Here is a 24265-nt window from a genome sequence, read left to right on the forward strand (position 1 = left end):
CACCCCAAGGATGGCGAGCTGGTACCCGAACTGGGCCCCACCCGCTGGTAGGCACGGGAAATACAGGGGGCCGGTCTTGGCCCACAGGTCCCGCGCAGTGCTGCACTCCCAGAGCAGGTGGTGGACGGTCTCCGGGGAATTGCAGCCGGACCGCGGGCAGATGGGGTTCTTGGCCATGCCTCTGGAGTGCATAACCGCCCTGACCGGGAGGATCTCATGAGCCACCATCCACGATAAGTCCTTGTGCCTGTTCTGGAGAGCGGGGGTGAGCCGCGTTCCGCCAAACCTGTTTGGCCTCACTTGGTGTGAGGCCCGGAACTGGACTCACCGGTTCCCGGTCCTGCACAACAGAGATGAGAGACTTGTGTTGAGTTAAAATGGTGACATCTTCACTCTCTAAAAGGTATTTCTTTAAAAACTTTTTTATAAAACTGTACTCTTTGGGCAAGTTAAAAGACACTGGGGTTTTCAAGTCCACTGGTAAAATTTTCAGTGTTCGTAGGTAAGACCCCATCCAAAATCGCGCCATTGCAGCCGTCTTGTTTTCTTTGGATGGGGTCGTGGCATAACTAATGTGCAGGGCGGTGAAGCGGCTGCCTAAAAACAGGTGGGGGTCTGGGAGGCCTTTTCCACCGTTCTCCGGCCTTTTCTTGATGGTCTCCCTCTTCAGGCGCTCCCACTTGGACCCCCACAGGAAGTAAAACACCGCCCTCTCCAGTTTCCCCAGGAACCACCGAGGGGGGCTAAAAACAGAACAGACAAGTAAAATCAGAGGTAAAATCACAGATTTAAAAATTAAAACCTTGCCTTCCATCGTCATCTGTCTTAGTCCCCAAAACCCCAGTCTTTTCCTAACTTTCCCTAACAAGTCAGTCCAGTTTTCCCGTCCACCCCCGTCTTTATCAAATTTAACGCCTAAAATCTTAAAAATCGTTGTCTTTAAAAACCAAATCAAGTCCTCCTGTGTCCACGTCTCCCCACGGCCCGAAGAGCTGGGCCTCGGACTTGTTTCTATTGAGTTTGGCGCCCGAGGCCCGACCGTACCAGTCAGTCAAGTCCAGTGCTCTTCGTATTGATAAAACGTCTGTGGCTAAAAGAGTTACGTCGTCCATATATAAAACACAGGTCGCCGTCAGTCCCCCCGTCCCAGGAACGTCCAGTCCTTTGATCCATTTGTCCCTTCTCAAGATCTGTGCCAGTGGCTCGATGCAAGCCACATACAGAAGAGGAGATAAAGGACATCCCTGACGGACACCACTGTGTATGTTCACAGCTTTGGAAAGATGCCCATTTATTAGAATTTTGCTGACTATTCCCTTGTACAGCAGTCCCACCCAGGCTATAAACCTCTTTGGAAACCCCATTTTCTCCAGAACCTGGAAGAGGTACTCGTGCGAGACTCGATCAAATGCTTTTTCAAAATCTAAATTTAGGACTACTAGCCGAATATTTCTGTCTCTCGCGTAACAGATGGCGTCTCTAATCAGCACTAGGTTGTCTGTTATCTTTCTTCCGGGCACAGAACAAGCTTGATCCGGGTGAATCACGTCCTCTAAAACAGTTGACATGCGTGTTGCTAAAACTTTGCTAAAAAGTTTATAATCGAAATTTAAAAGTGTTATGGGTCTCCAGTTTTTTAAGTCAGTCCGGTCACCTTTTTTGTGAAGTAAATAAACTATCCCTATTCTAAAACTGTCTGGAAGTCTGTCGAGGGTCTCAAACTCTTTAAAAACTGTCAAAAGCTCTTGTCCTAAAATGTCCCAAAATGTTAGATAAAACTCCAGGGGAAGTCCATCCACTCCTGGGGACTTCCCCTTTTCAAAACCTCCAAGAGCTTTTTGGGTTTCTAAAATGTTCAAATCTTGGGCTAAAATCTCATTTTGACAGTCGACCCTTTTCTCAACAAAATTTAAAACTTCTTTTACGGTGTCTGAGTGTACCTTTTTAAAACTATATAAAGCCCCATAAAATTTTTCCACATCCTCTAAAATCTCTTTTGTTGTGTTAACCTCCCTATCCCCTGTTTTAACCCTGGTTAACCCCCCACCCCTTGTTATTATTTTCTTAAAAAAATATCTGGTACACTTTTCCCCTTCTTCAATTTCTCTCTCTTTGCTTCTTAAAAGGACCCCTTTACTTTCTATATTGGCTAAAACTGACATTTCCTTTTTTACATCCTGGATTTCATTGTTAAAATCAAAACCATTATTTAAAAGATTAAAATACCTTTGTAGTCTTTTTTGCAACCCCAACATGCATTTCTTTTCCCTACTCTTCTTTTCTTTCCCTATCTTTCTAAAAAACTGTCTCGTCCGGTCCTTTACCATCTCCCACCACTGTGCACGTGTATCATAAAAGTCTTGGAGGGTCTGCCATTGGCTGAACTGTTCCCTATATTCTAAAATTACATTCTTGTCTTCCAACAGGGAACAGTTCAGCTTCCACAGCCCTCCCCCTACCGTCACACCCATGGGCAGTGAAAGGGTGCAAGACAGCATCATGTGATCAGAGAAAAAAAGGGGGGTTAATGTAGCATCGGTTGGCGGGCAGTCCCTTGTAAACACGTAGTCGATTCGAGAGGCTTTGGTACCATCACCACTGAACCAGGTGAAGCCCTCCTCTCTTTGATGCAAAATTTTAAAACAGTCGACTAAATTAAAATCTCTGACTAAACCCTGCAATAAAACCGACGTTTTGTCCACTCTGAAATCCTCCCCTACCCTTTTCCTGTCTGTTTTAGATAAAACACAATTAAAATCCCCTGCTACCATTAGGGGAGCCCTACCTAGCATGTGGGGTTGCAAGTCTTCTAAAAGCTCATATCTTTCGTTCTTTTCCGTAAAACCATATACATTAAGAACATTAAAATCCCTGTCTAAAAAGGTCAGATTTACTAAAAGTGCCCGGCCTTGCCTCACCACAGTGCTGCCCTTCACCAAGATGTTAGGATTATTAATTAAAACCGCAACTCCGTCGTTTTTGTTAAAATTTGATCCGCTCCATATGGAGGCTCCTGCGGACCATAGCTCTTCCATTTTTGTGTACCTAGTTAAAAAGGGCAGAGAACACTCTTGTAATAAAAACAAATCTGACTTAAAAGATTTTAAAAGGGACAAAATACTCTGTGCTCTAATGGTGGACCTCACACTTCTGACATTGATAGTAGAGATGGTGAGGGCCATGAGCAGTAGGGTTAAAAAGGTATGAGGCATTTAAAACAGAAGACAATAAAAAGACTACAAAAATATGATTAAAATCATGTTACATCTTGTAGCATTTGTCTTTCCTTTTCCCCAGATGAGCTGAGGTCAGGAGGGCAAATGCCTGTCGCTTCAGAGGCCACAGAGGGAACCTCTTGTGGCTCCTTTGGCGATGATGCTGTTAGCTTAATGTGCAAAAAGGAAACCTCATTAGGGGACTCTAGGGGCCACATGCGCTCCAGATCTACCGAGTCGGAACTATCGAGCTTATATGCTGCCCTAGATTTTTTCTCCTCCGTTACAATCAGAGGAGACCCCGCAGGTCTTTTTTGCACCTGAGCATTAGGGAGTGAACACTCTGTCTCACTCCCGGTGGATTCTTCCACCCCATCCGAAACTGTTACCAGTGATTCTTCCTCACTTTCCTCTCCTTCCATTACCACTTCCTGTTCCGTTGCCTCCGCCCCTGTGGCGCCCCACTTCCTCCTTCCTGCCCAATCCCTGAGGCCGGCTGGGAATTTGAAATTCCCGCCAAAACCTCAGGGACCGCCTCCTCTCTCCTTTGTTCCTTCGTTTGTTGCCCATGTGGGGCGGCCATTTTTAGCTTGTTGGCAAAACTTTTAGGGCAGTCTCTGTAGAGATGGTTTGTTTCTCCACAAAGATTGCACCGTCTGCCATTGGTACAGTCATCAAAACTGTGACCAATTTCTCTACACTTCCCACAGATTAACTCTTGGCATGCTTCAGCTAGATGACCAAACCTTCCACACTTTCTGCAGAGTTTGGGCATTCCTTGATAATGTATGTAGCCTCTGTTCTCTCCGAGCACAATCATGGAAGGCAGATGTTTCAGGCCCTGGTAGCCCCCAGCGTCTTCCCATTGTTTAATGGGAATTCGCCAGGAGCATGTCCAAATGCCATCTTCATCTAACACTTTGACAGGCTGGCCTCGAACAGTGCAAAATCTACCCAACCAAACACAAATATCATCTCCAGTCACGGTTTCATTGAACATCCTGACAATCACAGTTTTAAGTGTGTTATCAGAAAGTTTCTCAACAGTGAACATGGAGAACTGGGCTTTAACTGATTCAAACCTTTGCCAAAAGTCATTAAGTAGGGAAGCGGTTTTAAAACTAACATCAAATCCTTTGTTCAAGGACAGAGTCATCAAACAATTCAGGTCATCACATTTAAAAGCTAGGGTCTTTTGGATCAGCTTCCTGGAAAAGTCCATACGGGACATTCCCAGGAGCTTCCCCTCACCCTGCCTGAATAAAAAACGCACGCTGTGGTGCCTCCGCACGCCGGCACGGGCAGCCGACATGATGGAGGCACCAACAGCCTAAAAACTTAAAACAACAATAAATACAACAATAAATAACAAAATAAATAATTAAAAGACCTCACCTTAAAACTTGTTGGAGCCCGAAGCAGCAGAGTTCAATATACCTCTCGAAGTTGTGTGACTCAAGATATGAAACGATCTCGAGTCAGGAAACCTCCAAGAGGCGATCGCAGTCTCAACCGTCCGACAAGATACTTGATCTTAGCCAAAAGGCCGAGAAGCGATCAAAACGTTCCAAAACGTTGCTTCACAAAGTCCTCAGCATCCATCTTCAATTCCACATGAACACTATTCCTCATCCGAACCATCTTGGCCGATGCTTTCACACGCTCTCCCGGCAAAGCTCCTGGAAGAGATACTACACTTGATCTTAGCCAAAAGGCCGAGAAGCGATGCTGCTAAGACGCAGCAGGGAGGAAGCCGGACACGGCGATGCCCATCTCGGCTTTGGTAAGTTTTGGGAGACCTAAAAACGCTGGGGGATGGTACCCTGATAGCACACATACATCTAGGAGACGTCTATTTGACATATGAATTTACATCTGCAAGATGTAGTTTTAAGGCTGTTTGCTCATCTGCAATACGTCTATTGGACGTCTCCTTTTAGCAGTGTTTGGAAGTTTACTTTGGAAATGTAATAGGTTACAGATTACAAGTTACCCTGTTTAAAATGTTATAGTAGTATAACTTTTTCAATTACTTTATTAATGTAACTAATTACTTTTGAATACTTTAGATTACGTTTCTAAATTTGTGAAAATTAAATAATAATAAATAAAAACATATACATCAACTCAAATACAGTTATCTAATAAGCATGTGTCATTCCTGTATAATAAACTCCTGAAACATTGGTGTTTTTTTAAACTGCTGTCTCTTTGCATATGATATGATAGGTAAAATGCATGACGTGACACAGAGCAGTTCTAGAAATTATGTTTATGTGCTCATGTACTCCTATATTGAGGCGGCAGAGGCTGACAACACTGCAAGCTTCAGTAGGCCTATGTGTATTAAATGAAACTGCATGTTTTTGCCATTAATTTACAGGAAGGGCGGACTGGGAAAAAAAAATTCTGACTGCAAAATTCAAACTCATACAAACATTCATGCACAAAACTATTTTTTGTATGGACCTGACATAAAAAAGGTTTAAATCTTTAATTTGGGGACATGCAAAATAATTAAAAGTTCTCTCCTGAACTGCACCTTCACTTCCATTTTTCTCTTCAGTCTCTTTATTTTGCCCTGTTATCTATCTCTCTCATGACTTTAATACTCAAGATTGAACAAAACTATACTTTACAATACAATACTCTACAATACTACAATATCTTTATAGAAAAATCCTAATACTGTACACTAGTCATGTTTTTCCCTTACAAAAATTGACCATGCTTTTTATTGGCCTGTATAAAAGTACAATAACCTTGTTTTGTTTTTTGTTTTGCAAATGGATTTGTATTTATTTTTAAATAAATAAATTTGTAAAATAATGTTACATTTTTGGTTACCACAATTAAACAATAGTAACCATTTTCTCTGTATTTAAAGGTAAAATAATATAACGATAATTTTCGTAAGGGTTGTGTTGTTGTCTGTCGTAGCTTCCCCAAAAAATCTGATTATTTTTCAGCTAAATTACTACTGTAACATTACAACAGATAAAAATGATATAGTATTTTATATACTTTATATAGTCTTTTGAGTGATGACTGATGAATATCAGCAGACTGAACGTGCTGCTGCTTGATTAAATAAATAAAAAACAAAGACAAAAAAGCATTTTTACAGATGAAACTGACCTGAAACCCTGAACAGTAGTTCTGCTTCTCTGCTCCAGCTGTGCGTTTCCACAGTCCACTCTATTCCCTCTCTCTCTCGCATTGATTACTCTGAGTCTGATCCAAACCGTTTGCGGAGGCGCAGAGAGCGCGCGAGTCAAGACTAACAATTCATGATTTATTAGAGATTGAATTATCAAATGGCGGATTCGCAAATGATCGCTTTAGTACATTCGACAGGCAATTATACAATAATGATATTAAAATAGTGGGCCAAATCGGCTGCCAGGCCACCGGGAATTGTCCCGGTGTCCAGTCTGCGCCTGATTTCCAACACGCAGAATGTGCAAGTCATATATTGCATTCTTGGGGCTTAATATTCACAGACACTAGTCCATGTCATGTTTTGATTCAAGTGTACTGACCTACTTTTGATTTAGTCATCCAAAATGTGGCATATTCTGTCCGTGTTAGGCATTCCGTTTTTATGACTGAATTCTACGAATCAGACTGTGTTTCCGCATCCCGGAAATTATTAGGGCGTATGTCTCAGAATAGTCAGTGCAATTTGGGAAAGAAATCAGTGAAATCTGTATGTGGATGTGTGTAAATATTCAAATGTAATTGCCTTTGTAATCGTTAAAAATTTCATAAGTAACTTTAATTTAATTACTAATTTTTTCTTAGTAACTGTAACTAATTACAGTTACATTCATTTTGTAATTAAATTACGTAATGCTGTTACATGTAACTAGTTACTCCCCAACACTGCCTTTTAGATGTCAGATAGATGTCAATTAGATGTCTTTTAGATGTTTATGATTTAGAAGGTATATAAAACTGACATCTGAAAGGCGTCTGTCAGACGTTTGTAGATGGCAGATGCTTTCCAGATCAACAGTTCTTTAACAGACATCTTGCAGACGTAAGTGTGCTATCTGGGTAGTACCCTCCCCTGTCTACAACGTCACCGGGCCTCGTCCCGATCGGCCTGACGGAAAGTACGGCATGGCTCGTAACGGTTGGTCGAAGAGCCACGTGCCTTATGTCACCGGAATCCTTGGCTCGAGCCGAACGAGACGCAGGTCTCAGATTGGCCCGTCGCTCGACGAAATTTTCGGGTATTTTGGATTTTGTCGAAAACCTTCTTTTGCAACCTGGCGCCAGGTATTTGGCCCAGTCCCACCCAAATCAGCACAGAAAGCTTCTCTGGAGTCTGACTGTCAATAATCATCCAAAAAAAGAGGACATTTCCATTCACCTTGGCGAGGGGACCTCAAAACGTGCTAAGGTGGCGTGTCCGAGGTGGCTCGAATGGCTATAACTCCAGGAAGGAGTGAGATCCCTTCACCCAAATTGGCACACCTGTGCAGGGGCTCAGTCCGAGGCCAGGTGAAAAAGGGCGCGGCGACAGGCCACTAGGTGGCGGCGTAAGCTGAAAAATAGGGAAAAAGTAATGTAAAAGGACAATCAAACAAAGATGAAAACACCTGCAACACTGCGGGATGGTAGTACCCTCCCCTTTCTGCAACGTCACCGGGCCTTGTCCCGATCGGCCTGACGGTGGAACTGCAGCGACGGAAAGTACGGCATCGCTCGTAACTCCCAAACGGTTGGTCGCAGAGCCACGTGCCTTATGTCATCGGAATCCTTGGCTCGAGCCGAACGAAACGCAGGTCTCAGATTGGCTCGTCGCTCTGACTAAATTTTCGGGTATTTTGGATTTTGTCGAAAACCTTCTTTTGCAACCTAGCGCCAGGTATTTGGCCCAGTCCCACCCAAATCAGCACAGAAAGCTTCTCTGGAGTCTGACTGTCAATAATCATCCAAAAAAAGAGGACATTTCCATTCACCTTGGCGAGGGGACCTCAAAACGTGCTAAGGTGGCGTGTCCGAGGTGGCTCGAATGGCTATAACTCCAGGAAGGAGTGAGATCCCTTCACCCAAATCGGCACACCTGTGCAGGGGCTCAGTCCGAGGCCAGGTGAAAAAGGGCGCGGCGACAGGCCACTAGGTGTCGCTGTAAGCGACAACAAAATTAATACGAATCGAAAAAAAGGACAACCAAACAACATGGAGACAGTTACAGCTAGGCTGCAGTCAGTCCAATCTACTTTCAAAGTAAGGTCTGCGCTATGTTCGAACTAAACTACCCACCAGGGTCCGATTTTTCAAGAGCGTAAGTGACTTTGTTTCACAGGCGCACAACACATATCTCGCATGTGACAGAACTCCCCATTCTGAAACGAAAATAAATAAAAAACTGTAAAAACCTCTTCTGCTTTGTTTCACCAACAATTTCAGGGGAGAGCGCGAACGCAGTCCCCCACTACCGTAAATTATGCAGTCGAGATTCCCGCATTTGGGGAATTCACAGGGGTCAGCATGGCCGGAGTGCAATGAACAAGCCTCGCCCTGGTTGAACCGCCTTCTTGATCATGGTGTCTCCCCTGCCAGGTAAGTATGAAGGCCCAGGCGGTCAGCCAGAGGTGTGATTTGCATCTCTACCATCCTCACCAACGGTTAGCCCTCCGCCCCCCCTCCAGGAAAGGAAGGACGGGTGCCTTCCGTTACTGGCCTGGAAACTGCCAAGCTCATGGGCCGGTGCTTCCCAAAGCCAGTTTTAGATGACTCTCTTTAAACAAGCACACCTGATTCGATGCATCACCTCGTCCGTGAAAGACTTCAAGACCTCAGGTGGGTGCATCGTTAGTGGAAGAGTCCAAGACCCCAGGAGGACACATCAGGAAAAAAGTTTGCAATAAACCACAGCATCTGCAATGGCAGCTCTCATTCCTTGTTCTGCTATTCGACACAATAAATGGCAATCCCCAAAAAGGGAAAGCACACCGTTCCTGGAGACACTGCAATACCAGGCCGATGCATGGAGTGGACGGAGCAAGCCCCGGCTCCATCTCCGTGATCTAAAAATCCATTTAATATGTAGTCCCCGGATGGGGGACGTATCAGATATTAAACTGATAAGAACAGATTTTTTCTTTCGAAAAAGTTTTATTGTCACCATTTACATTTTTTCCATTTGCATTTTTTCTTTTTCACACAACATTTTCTTTTTAATCACACATTAAAACAAGCAATATAATATATAATAAATACACATGGTAAAATGAAAGAAACAATCATTGTTAAAAAGCATTTGATTAAAACCACAGTGTTTTGCTTGTTTTTAAAAGTCCATTTTATTGAGGTGTGTTTAAAAGGTGCGGTCAGTTCCAAAAGTAAAATACAAATTTTAAAAAAAGCAAACAAGCCTCGTATATATATATATATGTTAATTAAACCTCTTTCATGATAAAACAATAAAAAACACCAATTAAAAATCATCTATTGTGCAAGACCGGGGGTGAGTCCTTATCAAGTGGGTCATCACCCCACTCTCCAGAACAGGGACATGAGATGCTACTTTATGGACTCAGCGGAGATCCCCTCTCCTCCGGCCCGCTGGCCCGCTGTTCCCGTAGCCAGAGTGGTGAGGGTGCATCTACGGGCGGCCAGGGTCGTTGCCTGCCGGGACCCTCTCCGTGCGACCCCGGCCCCCCCGTCCGAATATCGTCGTCCGGTACCCCTGAAGCATTGATGTTACCTTTAGCTCGCATGCATGGAGGGTTACCGTAACGCGCTTCCCCACCAGCAGGTTTCTGGTGGCCCAGATGGCATCCTTGATGACGTTGAGGGTGAACCAGAGCGAGGTAAATTTCTGTGCCGTCAAGTCCTTCAAGCCCCGGCCCACCCCAAGGATGGCGAGCTGGTACCCGAACTGGGCCCCACCCGCTGGTAGGCACGGGAAATACAGGGGGCCGGTCTTGGCCCACAGGTCCCGCGCAGTGCTGCACTCCCAGAGCAGGTGGTGGACGGTCTCCGGGGAATTGCAGCCGGACCGCGGGCAGATGGGGTTCTTGGCCATGCCTCTGGAGTGCATAACCGCCCTGACCGGGAGGATCTCATGAGCCACCATCCACGATAAGTCCTTGTGCCTGTTCTGGAGAGCGGGGTGAGCCGCGTTCCGCCAAACCTGTTTGGCCTCACTTGGTGTGAGGCCCGGAACTGGACTCACCGGTTCCCGGTCCTGCACAACAGAGATGAGAGACTTGTGTTGAGTTAAAATGGTGACATCTTCACTCTCTAAAAGGTATTTCTTTAAAAACTTTTTTATAAAACTGTACTCTTTGGGCAAGTTAAAAGACACTGGGGTTTTCAAGTCCACTGGTAAAATTTTCAGTGTTCGTAGGTAAGACCCCATCCAAAATCGCGCCATTGCAGCCGTCTTGTTTTCTTTGGATGGGGTCGTGGCATAACTAATGTGCAGGGCGGTGAAGCGGCTGCCTAAAAACAGGTGGGGGTCTGGGAGGCCTTTTCCACCGTTCTCCGGCCTTTTCTTGATGGTCTCCCTCTTCAGGCGCTCCCACTTGGACCCCCACAGGAAGTAAAACACCGCCCTCTCCAGTTTCCCCAGGAACCACCGAGGGGGGCTAAAAACAGAACAGACAAGTAAAATCAGAGGTAAAATCACAGATTTAAAAATTAAAACCTTGCCTTCCATCGTCATCTGTCTTAGTCCCCAAAACCCCAGTCTTTTCCTAACTTTCCCTAACAAGTCAGTCCAGTTTTCCCGTCCACCCCCGTCTTTATCAAATTTAACGCCTAAAATCTTAAAATCGTTGTCTTTAAAAACCAAATCAAGTCCTCCTGTGTCCACGTCTCCCCACGGCCCGAAGAGCTGGGCCTCGGACTTGTTTCTATTGAGTTTGGCGCCCGAGGCCCGACCGTACCAGTCAGTCAAGTCCAGTGCTCTTCGTATTGATAAAACGTCTGTGGCTAAAAGAGTTACGTCGTCCATATATAAAACACAGGTCGCCGTCAGTCCCCCCGTCCCAGGAACGTCCAGTCCTTTGATCCATTTGTCCCTTCTCAAGATCTGTGCCAGTGGCTCGATGCAAGCCACATACAGAAGAGGAGATAAAGGACATCCCTGACGGACACCACTGTGTATGTTCACAGCTTTGGAAAGATGCCCATTTATTAGAATTTTGCTGACTATTCCCTTGTACAGCAGTCCCACCCAGGCTATAAACCTCTTTGGAAACCCCATTTTCTCCAGAACCTGGAAGAGGTACTCGTGCGAGACTCGATCAAATGCTTTTTCAAAATCTAAATTTAGGACTACTAGCCGAATATTTCTGTCTCTCGCGTAACAGATGGCGTCTCTAATCAGCACTAGGTTGTCTGTTATCTTTCTTCCGGGCACAGAACAAGCTTGATCCGGGTGAATCACGTCCTCTAAAACAGTTGACATGCGTGTTGCTAAAACTTTGCTAAAAAGTTTATAATCGAAATTTAAAAGTGTTATGGGTCTCCAGTTTTTTAAGTCAGTCCGGTCACCTTTTTTGTGAAGTAAATAAACTATCCCTATTCTAAAACTGTCTGGAAGTCTGTCGAGGGTCTCAAACTCTTTAAAAACTGTCAAAAGCTCTTGTCCTAAAATGTCCCAAAATGTTAGATAAAACTCCAGGGGAAGTCCATCCACTCCTGGGGACTTCCCCTTTTCAAAACCTCCAAGAGCTTTTTGGGTTTCTAAAATGTTCAAATCTTGGGCTAAAATCTCATTTTGACAGTCGACCCTTTTCTCAACAAAATTTAAAACTTCTTTTACGGTGTCTGAGTGTACCTTTTTAAAACTATATAAAGCCCCATAAAATTTTTCCACATCCTCTAAAATCTCTTTTGTTGTGTTAACCTCCCTATCCCCTGTTTTAACCCTGGTTAACCCCCCACCCCTTGTTATTATTTTCTTAAAAAAATATCTGGTACACTTTTCCCCTTCTTCAATTTCTCTCTCTTTGCTTCTTAAAAGGACCCCTTTACTTTCTATATTGGCTAAAACTGACATTTCCTTTTTTACATCCTGGATTTCATTGTTAAAATCAAAACCATTATTTAAAAGATTAAAATACCTTTGTAGTCTTTTTTGCAACCCCAACATGCATTTCTTTTCCCTACTCTTCTTTTCTTTCCCTATCTTTCTAAAAAACTGTCTCGTCCGGTCCTTTACCATCTCCCACCACTGTGCACGTGTATCATAAAAGTCTTGGAGGGTCTGCCATTGGCTGAACTGTTCCCTATATTCTAAAATTACATTCTTGTCTTCCAACAGGGAACAGTTCAGCTTCCACAGCCCTCCCCCTACCGTCACACCCATGGGCAGTGAAAGGGTGCAAGACAGCATCATGTGATCAGAGAAAAAAAGGGGGGTTAATGTAGCATCGGTTGGCGGGCAGTCCCTTGTAAACACGTAGTCGATTCGAGAGGCTTTGGTACCATCACCACTGAACCAGGTGAAGCCCTCCTCTCTTTGATGCAAAATTTTAAAACAGTCGACTAAATTAAAATCTCTGACTAAACCCTGCAATAAAACCGACGTTTTGTCCACTCTGAAATCCTCCCCTACCCTTTTCCTGTCTGTTTTAGATAAAACACAATTAAAATCCCCTGCTACCATTAGGGGAGCCCTACCTAGCATGTGGGGTTGCAAGTCTTCTAAAAGCTCATATCTTTCGTTCTTTTCCGTAAAACCATATACATTAAGAACATTAAAATCCCTGTCTAAAAAGGTCAGATTTACTAAAAGTGCCCGGCCTTGCCTCACCACAGTGCTGCCCTTCACCAAGATGTTAGGATTATTAATTAAAACCGCAACTCCGTCGTTTTTGTTAAAATTTGATCCGCTCCATATGGAGGCTCCTGCGGACCATAGCTCTTCCATTTTTGTGTACCTAGTTAAAAAGGGCAGAGAACACTCTTGTAATAAAAACAAATCTGACTTAAAAGATTTTAAAAGGGACAAAATACTCTGTGCTCTAATGGTGGACCTCACACTTCTGACATTGATAGTAGAGATGGTGAGGGCCATGAGCAGTAGGGTTAAAAAGGTATGAGGCATTTAAAACAGAAGACAATAAAAAGACTACAAAAATATGATTAAAATCATGTTACATCTTGTAGCATTTGTCTTTCCTTTTCCCCAGATGAGCTGAGGTCAGGAGGGCAAATGCCTGTCGCTTCAGAGGCCACAGAGGGAACCTCTTGTGGCTCCTTTGGCGATGATGCTGTTAGCTTAATGTGCAAAAAGGAAACCTCATTAGGGGACTCTAGGGGCCACATGCGCTCCAGATCTACCGAGTCGGAACTATCGAGCTTATATGCTGCCCTAGATTTTTTCTCCTCCGTTACAATCAGAGGAGACCCCGCAGGTCTTTTTTGCACCTGAGCATTAGGGAGTGAACACTCTGTCTCACTCCCGGTGGATTCTTCCACCCCATCCGAAACTGTTACCAGTGATTCTTCCTCACTTTCCTCTCCTTCCATTACCACTTCCTGTTCCGTTGCCTCCGCCCCTGTGGCGCCCCACTTCCTCCTTCCTGCCCAATCCCTGAGGCCGGCTGGGAATTTGAAATTCCCGCCAAAACCTCAGGGACCGCCTCCTCTCTCCTTTGTTCCTTCGTTTGTTGCCCATGTGGGGCGGCCATTTTTAGCTTGTTGGCAAAACTTTTAGGGCAGTCTCTGTAGAGATGGTTTGTTTCTCCACAAAGATTGCACCGTCTGCCATTGGTACAGTCATCAAAACTGTGACCAATTTCTCTACACTTCCCACAGATTAACTCTTGGCATGCTTCAGCTAGATGACCAAACCTTCCACACTTTCTGCAGAGTTTGGGCATTCCTTGATAATGTATGTAGCCTCTGTTCTCTCCGAGCACAATCATGGAAGGCAGATGTTTCAGGCCCTGGTAGCCCCCAGCGTCTTCCCATTGTTTAATGGGAATTCGCCAGGAGCATGTCCAAATGCCATCTTCATCTAACACTTTGACAGGCTGGCCTCGAACAGTGCAAAATCTACCCAACCAAACACAAATATCATCTCCAGTCACGGTTTCATTGAACATCCTGACAATCACAGTTTTAAGTGTGTTATCAGAAAGTTTCTCAACAGTGAACATGGAGAACTGGGCTTTAACTGATTCAAACCTTTGCCAAAAGTCATTAAGTAGGGAAGCGGTTTTAAAACTAACATCAAATCCTTTGTTCAAGGACAGAGTCATCAAACAATTCAGGTCATCACATTTAAAAGCTAGGGTCTTTTGGATCAGCTTCCTGGAAAAGTCCATACGGGACATTCCCAGGAGCTTCCCCTCACCCTGCCTGAATAAAAAACGCACGCTGTGGTGCCTCCGCACGCCGGCACGGGCAGCCGACATGATGGAGGCACCAACAGCCTAAAAACTTAAAACAACAATAAATACAACAATAAATAACAAAATAAATAATTAAAAGACCTCACCTTAAAACTTGTTGGAGCCCGAAGCAGCAGAGTTCAATATACCTCTCGAAGTTGTGTGACTCAAGATATGAAACGATCTCGAGTCAGGAAACCTCCAAGAGGCGATCGCAGTCTCAACCGTCCGACAAGATACTTGATCTTAGCCAAAAGGCCGAGAAGCGATCAAAACGTTCCAAAACGTTGCTTCACAAAGTCCTCAGCATCCATCTTCAATTCCACATGAACACTATTCCTCATCCGAACCATCTTGGCCGATGCTTTCACACGCTCTCCCGGCAAAGCTCCTGGAAGAGATACTACACTTGATCTTAGCCAAAAGGCCGAGAAGCGATGCTGCTAAGACGCAGCAGGGAGGAAGCCGGACACGGCGATGCCCATCTCGGCTTTGGTAAGTTTTGGGAGACCTAAAAACGCTGGGGGATGGTACCCTGATAGCACACATACATCTAGGAGACGTCTATTTGACATATGAATTTACATCTGCAAGATGTAGTTTTAAGGCTGTTTGCTCATCTGCAATACGTCTATTGGACGTCTCCTTTTAGCAGTGTTTGGAAGTTTACTTTGGAAATGTAATAGGTTACAGATTACAAGTTACCCTGTTTAAAATGTTATAGTAGTATAACTTTTTCAATTACTTTATTAATGTAACTAATTACTTTTGAATACTTTAGATTACGTTTCTAAATTTGTGAAAATTAAATAATAATAAATAAAAACATATACATCAACTCAAATACAGTTATCTAATAAGCATGTGTCATTCCTGTATAATAAACTCCTGAAACATTGGTGTTTTTTTAAACTGCTGTCTCTTTGCATATGATATGATAGGTAAAATGCATGACGTGACACAGAGCAGTTCTAGAAATTATGTTTATGTGCTCATGTACTCCTATATTGAGGCGGCAGAGGCTGACAACACTGCAAGCTTCAGTAGGCCTATGTGTATTAAATGAAACTGCATGTTTTTGCCATTAATTTACAGGAAGGGCGGACTGGGAAAAAAAAATTCTGACTGCAAAATTCAAACTCATACAAACATTCATGCACAAAACTATTTTTTGTATGGACCTGACATAAAAAAGGTTTAAATCTTTAATTTGGGGACATGCAAAATAATTAAAAGTTCTCTCCTGAACTGCACCTTCACTTCCATTTTTCTCTTCAGTCTCTTTATTTTGCCCTGTTATCTATCTCTCTCATGACTTTAATACTCAAGATTGAACAAAACTATACTTTACAATACAATACTCTACAATACTACAATATCTTTATAGAAAAATCCTAATACTGTACACTAGTCATGTTTTTCCCTTACAAAAATTGACCATGCTTTTTATTGGCCTGTATAAAAGTACAATAACCTTGTTTTGTTTTTTGTTTTGCAAATGGATTTGTATTTATTTTTAAATAAATAAATTTGTAAAATAATGTTACATTTTTGGTTACCACAATTAAACAATAGTAACCATTTTCTCTGTATTTAAAGGTAAAATAATATAACGATAATTTTCGTAAGGGTTGTGTTGTTGTCTGTCGTAGCTTCCCCAAAAAATCTGATTATTTTTCAGCTAAATTACTACTGTAACATTACAACAGATAAAAATGATATAGTATTTTATATACTTTATATAGTCTTTTGAGTGATGACTGATGAATATCAGCAGACTGAACGTGCTGCTGCTTGATTAAATAAATAAAAAACAAAGACAAAAAAGCATTTTTACAGATGAAACTGACCTGAAACCCTGAACAGTAGTTCTGCTTCTCTGCTCCAGCTGTGCGTTTCCACAGTCCACTCTATTCTCTCTCTCTCTCGCATTGATTACTCTGAGTCTGATCCAAACCGTTTGCGGAGGCGCAGAGAGCGCGCGAGTCAAGACTAACAATTCATGATTTATTAGAGATTGAATTATCAAATGGCGGATTCGCAAATGATCGCTTTAGTACATTCGACAGGCAATTATACAATAATGATATTAAAATAGTGGGCCAAATCGGCTGCCAGGCCACCGGGAATTGTCCCGGTGTCCAGTCTGCGCCTGATTTCCAACACGCAGAATGTGCAAGTCATATATTGCATTCTTGGGGCTTAATATTCACAGACACTAGTCCATGTCATGTTTTGATTCAAGTGTACTGACCTACTTTTGATTTAGTCATCCAAAATGTGGCATATTCTGTCCGTGTTAGGCATTCCGTTTTTATGACTGAATTCTACGAATCAGACTGTGTTTCCGCATCCCGGAAATTATTAGGGCGTATGTCTCAGAATAGTCAGTGCAATTTGGGAAAGAAATCAGTGAAATCTGTATGTGGATGTGTGTAAATATTCAAATGTAATTGCCTTTGTAATCGTTAAAAATTTCATAAGTAACTTTAATTTAATTACTAATTTTTTCTTAGTAACTGTAACTAATTACAGTTACATTCATTTTGTAATTAAATTACGTAATGCTGTTACATGTAACTAGTTACTCCTCAACACTGCCTTTTAGATGTCAGATAGATGTCAATTAGATGTCTTTTAGATGTTTATGATTTAGAAGGTATATAAAACTGACATCTGAAAGGCGTCTGTCAGACGTTTGTAGATGGCAGATGCTTTCCAGATGAACAGTTCTTTAACAGACATCTTGCAGACGTAAGTGTGCTATCTGGGTAGTACCCTCCCCTGTCTACAACGTCACCTGGCCTCGTCCCGATCGGCCTGACGGAAAGTACGGCATGGCTCGTAACGGTTGGTCGAAGAGCCACGTGCCTTATGTCACCGGAATCCTTGGCTCGAGCCGAACGAGACGCAGGTCTCAGATTGGCCCGTCGCTCTGACTAAATTTTCGGGTATTTTGGATTTTGTCGAAAACCTTCTTTTGCAACCTGGCGCCAGGTATTTGGCCCAGTCCCACCCAAATCAGCACAGAAAGCTTCTCTGGAGTCTGACTGTCAATAATCATCCAAAAAAAGAGGACATTTCCATTCACCTTGGCGAGGGGACCTCAAAACGTGCTAAGGTGGCGTGTCCGAGGTGGCTCGAATGGCTATAACTCCAGGAAGGAGTGAGATCCCTTCACCCAAATTGGCACACCTGTGCAGGGGCTCAGTCCGAGGCCAGGTGAAAAAGGGCGCAGCGACAGGCCACTAGGTGTCGCTGTAAGCGACAACAAAATTAATACGAATCGAAAAAAAGGACAACCAAACAACATGGAGACAGTTACAGCTAGGCTGCAGTCAGTCCAATCTACTTTCAAAGTAAGGTCTGCGCTATGTTCGAACTAAACTACCCACCAGGGTCCGATTTTTCAAGAGCGTAAGTGACTTTGTTTCACAGGCGCACAACACATATCTCGCATGTGACAGAACTCCCCATTCTGAAACGAAAATAAATAAAAAACTGTAAAAACCTCTTCTGCTTTGTTTCACCAACAATTTCAGGGGAGAGCGCGAACGCAGTGCCCCACTACCGTAAATTATGCAGTCGAGATTCCCGCATTTGGGGAATTCACAGGGGTCAGCATGGCCGGAGTGCAATGGACAAGCCTCGCCCTGGTTGAACCGCCTTCTTGATCATGGTGTCTCCCCTGCCAGGTAAGTATGAAGGCCCAGGCGGTCAGCCAGAGGTTTGATTTGCATCTCTACCATCCTCACCAACGGTTAGCCCTCTGCCCCCCCTCCAGGAAAGGAAGGACGGGTGCCTTCCGTTACTGGCCTGGAAACTGCCAAGCTCATGGGCCGGTGCTTCCCAAAGCCAGTTTTAGATGACTCTCTTTAAACAAGCACACCTGATTCGATGCATCACCTCGTCCGTGAAAGACTTCAAGACCTCAGGTGGGTGCATCGTTAGTGGAAGAGTCCAAGACCCCAGGAGGACACATCAGGAAAAAAGTTTGCAATAAACCACACCATCTGCAATGGCAGCTCTCATTCCTTGTTCTGCTATTCGACACAATAAATGGCAATCCCCAAAAAGGGAAAGCACACCGTTCCTGGAGACACTGCAATACCAGGCCGATGCATGGAGTGGACGGAGCAAGCCCCGGCTCCATCTCCGTGATCTAAAAATCCATTTAATATGTAGTCCCCGGATGGGGGACGTATCAGATATTAAACTGATAAGAACAGATTTTTTTTTTTTTTTACCAATCCATTCATTACAACAGTCTGGAAAACATTACAACAAAAATTACATTTCTTTCACCATTTCCTTATACGCACTGATAAGATAAAAAGGTTATACACCAAAAGAATAGAAAAAAACAGAACAAAACAACACCAAAAAAACCCAAAAGGCAACATAACATGAAATCCTTCTTCCCGTTACCCCACACCCACTCTTGGTAACCCTCCCCATATCCTCCTGGTTTCTTCCTCCCCATAACACTCTTTAAACATTTTTACCTCGGTTACTATTTTCCCAAGTAAGCGACAAAATAACCTTTCTGGAAACATACGAGTCAACTGCTTTTTCAAGCACGTTGTTCTCCACTCCCACAAAATGTATTTAGCTTCTGAAATTACCACCCACACCACTCTCCTGCGATCTTTTTCCAAATCCTTTAAACCCTCACCCTTCACTACTAGCTCTCTCTTAATAGAAGGCCCCCTCCAATCCTTCCACCACAACTTTACAGAACGCCAGAGAGCTGCAGCTCCCGGGCAAGACCACAAGCTGTGCTCAATTGTTTCCTCCTGTCCACAGCCCACTGGACACAACGGTGACCTTCCCTGCCCATGTCTGTACATACGCTCTCTTACAGGCAACCGGCCTAGAACTGTCAACCAGTTCAGATCCTTGCAGGCGCCCACCAAGTATGAGGGTTGCAAGATAGACCAATCCACCCCATCGTGCAGAGTAGCCTTCTCTGCCCCTTCAACCAACCCATCCCTTAGTCTGCAGTACAGTTTTCTATGGTCTAAAATCACTGACTGCTCTAAACACCAGGATTTTTGCACCACAAGATCCGCCACTTTCTGGTATTGTTCTGGCCTTTCCATTGACCAAGGCATCGTTCCATTCCATGGAATCATGGACCTTAATGGAAACCCCAACCAAAACCTGGCAAGGCACCCTGCCTTGTGCACTACAGTCTGGGGTACTAAACCTGCTGCAAAGGAGGAAAAAAGGGCCTCCATTTTTAAAGGTATGCAAGGCACACCTCTTCCCCCCTCTTTTAGGTGACGGTACATATGGGTTCTGGCTACCAACTCTGTACCATTCCTCCAGAGGAAGGATAAAACCAACCTCTCCAGTTTCCTACCATACCAAAAAGGAATTGGGAATATGTACGCCAGGTGGTTCAGGCTAGGGAGGAGATCAGCCTTCACCACCTCCAACCTACCCCAGAGTGACAGCCCCCTTGCATTCCACCTAGCTACCTTTGCCTGTACAACCTTAAACCTAGCCCCCCAATTTTCTTGTGCACTATTTCTCCTGAAAAATCGAATGCCCAGAATCTTCATCCCATCAGGACACAGGCTGTATCCACCTGGCACACTTGTTCTCCCTGCCCACTGTCCTACAAACATTGCAGAAGATTTACTCACATTTACCCGAGCTCCTGAAACCTCACAAAACCGCTGCAGGATCCTGTCTGCCACCACAAAATCCAGCTCCGAAGTCAGGAACAGTGTCATATCATCAGCATATGCTGCCACCTTTGCCCTTATCCCCCTACCACCAGGCAAATGCACACCCGTCAAGGACGGGGCCGCTCGTAGTGCCGCCACAAGGGGCTCCAGTGACAGAATGTAGAGCAGGGGGGACAAGGGACACCCCTGCCTTACCCCTCCCTGCTGCTCGACTAACTCTGAGTAAAATCCATTCACCCCAACTCTACTCATCGCTCGGGTGTACAGCAACTTTACCCAGGCCCTGAAAAACTGGACCAAACCTTAATCGCTCCAGGACTGACATTAGAAAGGCATGATTTACCCTATCAAATGCCTTCTCCTGGTCCAAACTTAAGATAGCTAAAGGTAGCTGCCGTTGTTCTGCCCAGCTGATGATGTCCCTCACCAAGGCTAAATTCAAACTACTTGACCTGCCTGGCACCCCACAAGTCTGATCCGGCTGAACCACTGTACCCACCACTCTTTTAAGCCTTTCAGTTATGACCTTTGCTAATACTTTATAATCTGTTGAGAGTAGAGTTATTGGCCTCCAATTTGCTAGGTCCTCCTTCTTCCCTTTCTTATAGAGGAGAGTCACAAGACCTGTCCTCATAGTAGCCGGCAGTTCTCCCTTATTCAGGCTCTCCTGATATACCTCGACCAGCTCTGCCCCTATCAAAGGCCAAAAGGCTCTATAAAACTCTACTGGAAGGCCATCATTTCCAGGAACCGTATCCTTTTTGAATGAGTACAAAGCTGACTCTACCTCCTGAAGAGTTAAAGATTTCTCCAACGCAGCACTCTCCTCTTCATCCAAAACATCTATCAACCCCTCCAGAAAACCCCTAGAAGCTGGATTTAAAGAACCCCTACTGCTAAAAAGCCCCCTGTAGAAACCAGCAGCTATCTGCAACATTCCCTCTACAGAGTATTCTACTCCCTCCCTTCCTTGTAGGCCCTCAATACAGCTGCGCTGCTGCTGTCTCCGTACTGTGGAAAAGAAATAACTAGTTGGTTTCTCGTCCAATAGACGTTTCTGGGTTCTTGACCACAACAGGAAGGTTTTAGCCTCCCCCCAGTAAAAGTCTTTTATGACTCCCTGTAGAAAACTGGCTCTGTTCCACCCTTCAGCAGTACTCAATGCTCCCTCAGACCACAAGGTTTGCAACTCCTCCGACCATTTGCGGACCTGAGCACGTTTGCGCTCTGCTTTTGCAATCCCCCAGCAACGGCAAAAGAGAGAAACTCTCTCCTTCACTCCCTTCCACCAAGCTGCTTGTGAATCAAACAGTCCCCTCAAGTTTTTCCAACCGGCTATCAACCTTTGAAGTACTTCGTAAAAAGTTCTATCTTTTAAATAGGAGGTATTGAATCTCCAGACTCCCCTGCCTCTCTTCAAACCCCCTACCTCTACCCCAACTCCTACCAAACAGTGATCTGTGCACCACATAGGCTGTTGGATGTAGTTTATGACCTTCATATGGTCAGGTAAAAAAAACGTAATCCAGGCGTGATGCCTCCTGCCTATTATTTCTCCATGTATAGGTTGGTTCTAAACCACCCGCTAACCTAAATGAATCCCGAAGAGAAAAATTTGTCACCAGCTGCGCTAAGTCCTTTCCAGAAGCATTGTCTAGTGACACATTGAAATCCCCCCCTAAAACCACCAACCGGTTGGTAAAGAGGACGGGAGCTAGGTCATCTAGAAAACCCTCCCTTTCTCCTAACTTACTCGGTGCATAAACATTCACAAACCGAAAAGCCACCCCCCTCCATCTGACATCCGCCACTATCATCCTCCCCGGCCTAATCACATTAGTGGATTCAATCACAAACTCCCCTGAGTAAAACAAAATCCCCACCCCATCCGCCCTCACATTACCCACTCCCCAAACTGAAGGCCCCAGCCCCCATCCCGCAGAAAATAATTGTACATCACTGTACCTTTGTAAATGGCACTCTTGCAAAAATAAAACATCAAAAGGTAACCTTTTTAAAGAAATAAAGACTGCAGTCCGTCGCTGTAGCATTTTGATCCCTCTTACATTCAAAGTAGCCACTCTTACACAACCCATTAAAATAATTGCTAATTAATATAACACAAAACAAAAATTTTCCTGAATAAAACCTTAGATACTCCCCTTCCTTCCTGATATCCCCTTTCCCCTCCCCTTTCTCTTTCTTGAGAGTACCTCAGCCCATTCCCCCACTTGTTTGTCTTCCTGCCCCTCATCCTCCCTCTCTTCTAAACCTGCCCTCCCAGGTTTTCCCAAGACCACATGGCCCTTTTCACAAATTCCCCCCTCTTTTGCTCCACATCCGTTTTCCCTTTCAGCCTCCACTTCCACCCTCCCAAGGATCTCCTCTTCTTGGACCACTTTCTCCCAGTCCTGAACAGGAGCTAGCTCCTGTAAAAGAGCTGAGCTTAAAAGTCCTACCCTACTACACTTGCGCTCCCTTTCCTGGCTCTCGGTGTCCTCAGTGAGCCGCCGTCGACGTTGTCCTTGTGCTACCACCATCGGTTCACTTGATACATCGTCCTGCTGAGGCGGATTCTCTCCTCCTACTGAAGCAGACTGCCCTTCCCTTAAGTCCATAGGCCTAGTTGTCAGATCTCTCTGAGACTCGAAGATCCCAGATAACACCTCTGTCACATCTATCTCTGACCATTCCTGGGATGGCGCCGATTGTCGCCCGCTGTCCTCATCTCTCACTTCCTCCCCGAAATTGCCCGGTACGTCACCCCTACCGCCTTTTGTTTCACTTGCCCCTGATCTGCACTCGAAGGTCCTGCTTCCTGGCTCTCCATCTCTGCAGGTAAGCTTGTAAGCAGGGATTCAAGATCTGCCTGCAGGTCCTGACCTTCTCTAAAGAGGCTGGCAAAGGATTTCTTTCTGGTTGGACATGCACGGAACAGATGGTCCACCCCACCACATAGGCTGCATCTTTTAGGTTCAGGGCAAGCTGAGGCAATGTGGTCAGTTGACTCACAAAAGCGACAACGTTGGCCAGTACAGTCAGTCTTAATGTGACCTCGAGCCCCACATCTTCGGCAATACAGCGGGCTGCCCCGGATAATGGAGGAAGCCTCGGTTGGACCCGATGAAAAAGGACCCGGGGGGTGGATAAGGCCCCCAGGTGATGCTGGATCAGCCCTTAGCTTGATTAAGTATCTCCTCTTACCATTTCCAGATGCCATACTGGTCCTTCAGTCGTTCCCCCCCTTTCACAGCCTCACAGTACGCTTGCCAGAAAGATAGAACATCTCCATCCTCTACAAGGGGTTGTAAAGGTGGATCACCAATGGTAAATAATCCTGTGCAAAGCCGGATGAAGATGCAGACCCCTCAGCAAATAGTGATCTTTTTTCTTTTCCCACTCCTCAAAAAAGGCAAACACAGTCTCTCAGTTGAAAAAAGGTCAAGGTCCATGAACCCAAAAGGAGAAAATCCTGAAGACAAAGATCAGGGACGCAGGAATTCCAAAAACTCCTCTTAACACCTCGACAACGACGAAATCCCGTCCAAACCTCTTCTTAATCTCCATTTTCAGCTTCCTTTCTTCACTTGAACTCTGACAGTATTTTTCAGCCGCACCATCGTGGTCGGCAACCGAATCTCTTCTCTTGAAGTGTCCATCTGGTAAGAACAGATACTACACTTGATCTTAGCCAAAAGGCGAGAAGCGATGCTGCTAAGACGCAGCAGGGAGGAAGCCGCACACGGCGATGCCCATCTCGGCTTTGGTAAGTTTTGGGAGACCTAAAAACGCTGGGGATGGTACCCTGATAGCACACATACATCTAGGAGACGTCTATTTGACATATGAATTTACATCTGCAAGATGTAGTTTTAAGGCTGTTTGCTCATCTGCAATACGTCTATTGGACGTCTCCTTTAGCAGTGTTTGGAAGGTTACTTTGGAAATGTAATAGGTTACAGATTACAAGTTACCCTGTTTAAAATGT

The 24265-nt window shown here is 44.6% G+C and overlaps 2 non-coding genes and 5 pseudogenes across 2 annotated transcripts; all 7 read right to left on the bottom strand.

Moving 5' to 3' along the window:
* Positions 1-4863: 4863 nt before the first annotated feature.
* On the bottom strand, positions 4864-4942 carry LOC113089159 (uncharacterized; annotated as a pseudogene).
* A 3691-nt stretch (positions 4943-8633) lies between these two features.
* LOC113089158 (U1 spliceosomal RNA) lies at positions 8634-8797 on the bottom strand. The gene has a single exon (XR_003286384.1). It is a non-coding gene; the product is annotated as a U1 spliceosomal RNA (small nuclear RNA).
* A 374-nt stretch (positions 8798-9171) lies between these two features.
* On the bottom strand, positions 9172-9346 carry LOC113089162 (uncharacterized; annotated as a pseudogene).
* Positions 9347-14941: 5595 nt separating this feature from the next.
* LOC113089160 (uncharacterized) lies at positions 14942-15020 on the bottom strand (annotated as a pseudogene).
* Positions 15021-18120: 3100 nt separating this feature from the next.
* Positions 18121-18284, bottom strand: LOC113089161 (U1 spliceosomal RNA). Its single transcript, XR_003286385.1, has one exon. It is a non-coding gene; the product is annotated as a U1 spliceosomal RNA (small nuclear RNA).
* A 374-nt stretch (positions 18285-18658) lies between these two features.
* Positions 18659-18860, bottom strand: LOC113089163 (uncharacterized; annotated as a pseudogene).
* Positions 18861-23756: 4896 nt separating this feature from the next.
* On the bottom strand, positions 23757-23987 carry LOC113089164 (uncharacterized; annotated as a pseudogene).
* Between the last annotated feature and the right edge of the window lie 278 nt (positions 23988-24265).

Source organism: Carassius auratus, unplaced genomic scaffold (genome assembly GCF_003368295.1).
Source record: "Carassius auratus strain Wakin unplaced genomic scaffold, ASM336829v1 scaf_tig00048853, whole genome shotgun sequence".
NCBI lineage: Eukaryota > Metazoa > Chordata > Actinopteri > Cypriniformes > Cyprinidae > Carassius > Carassius auratus.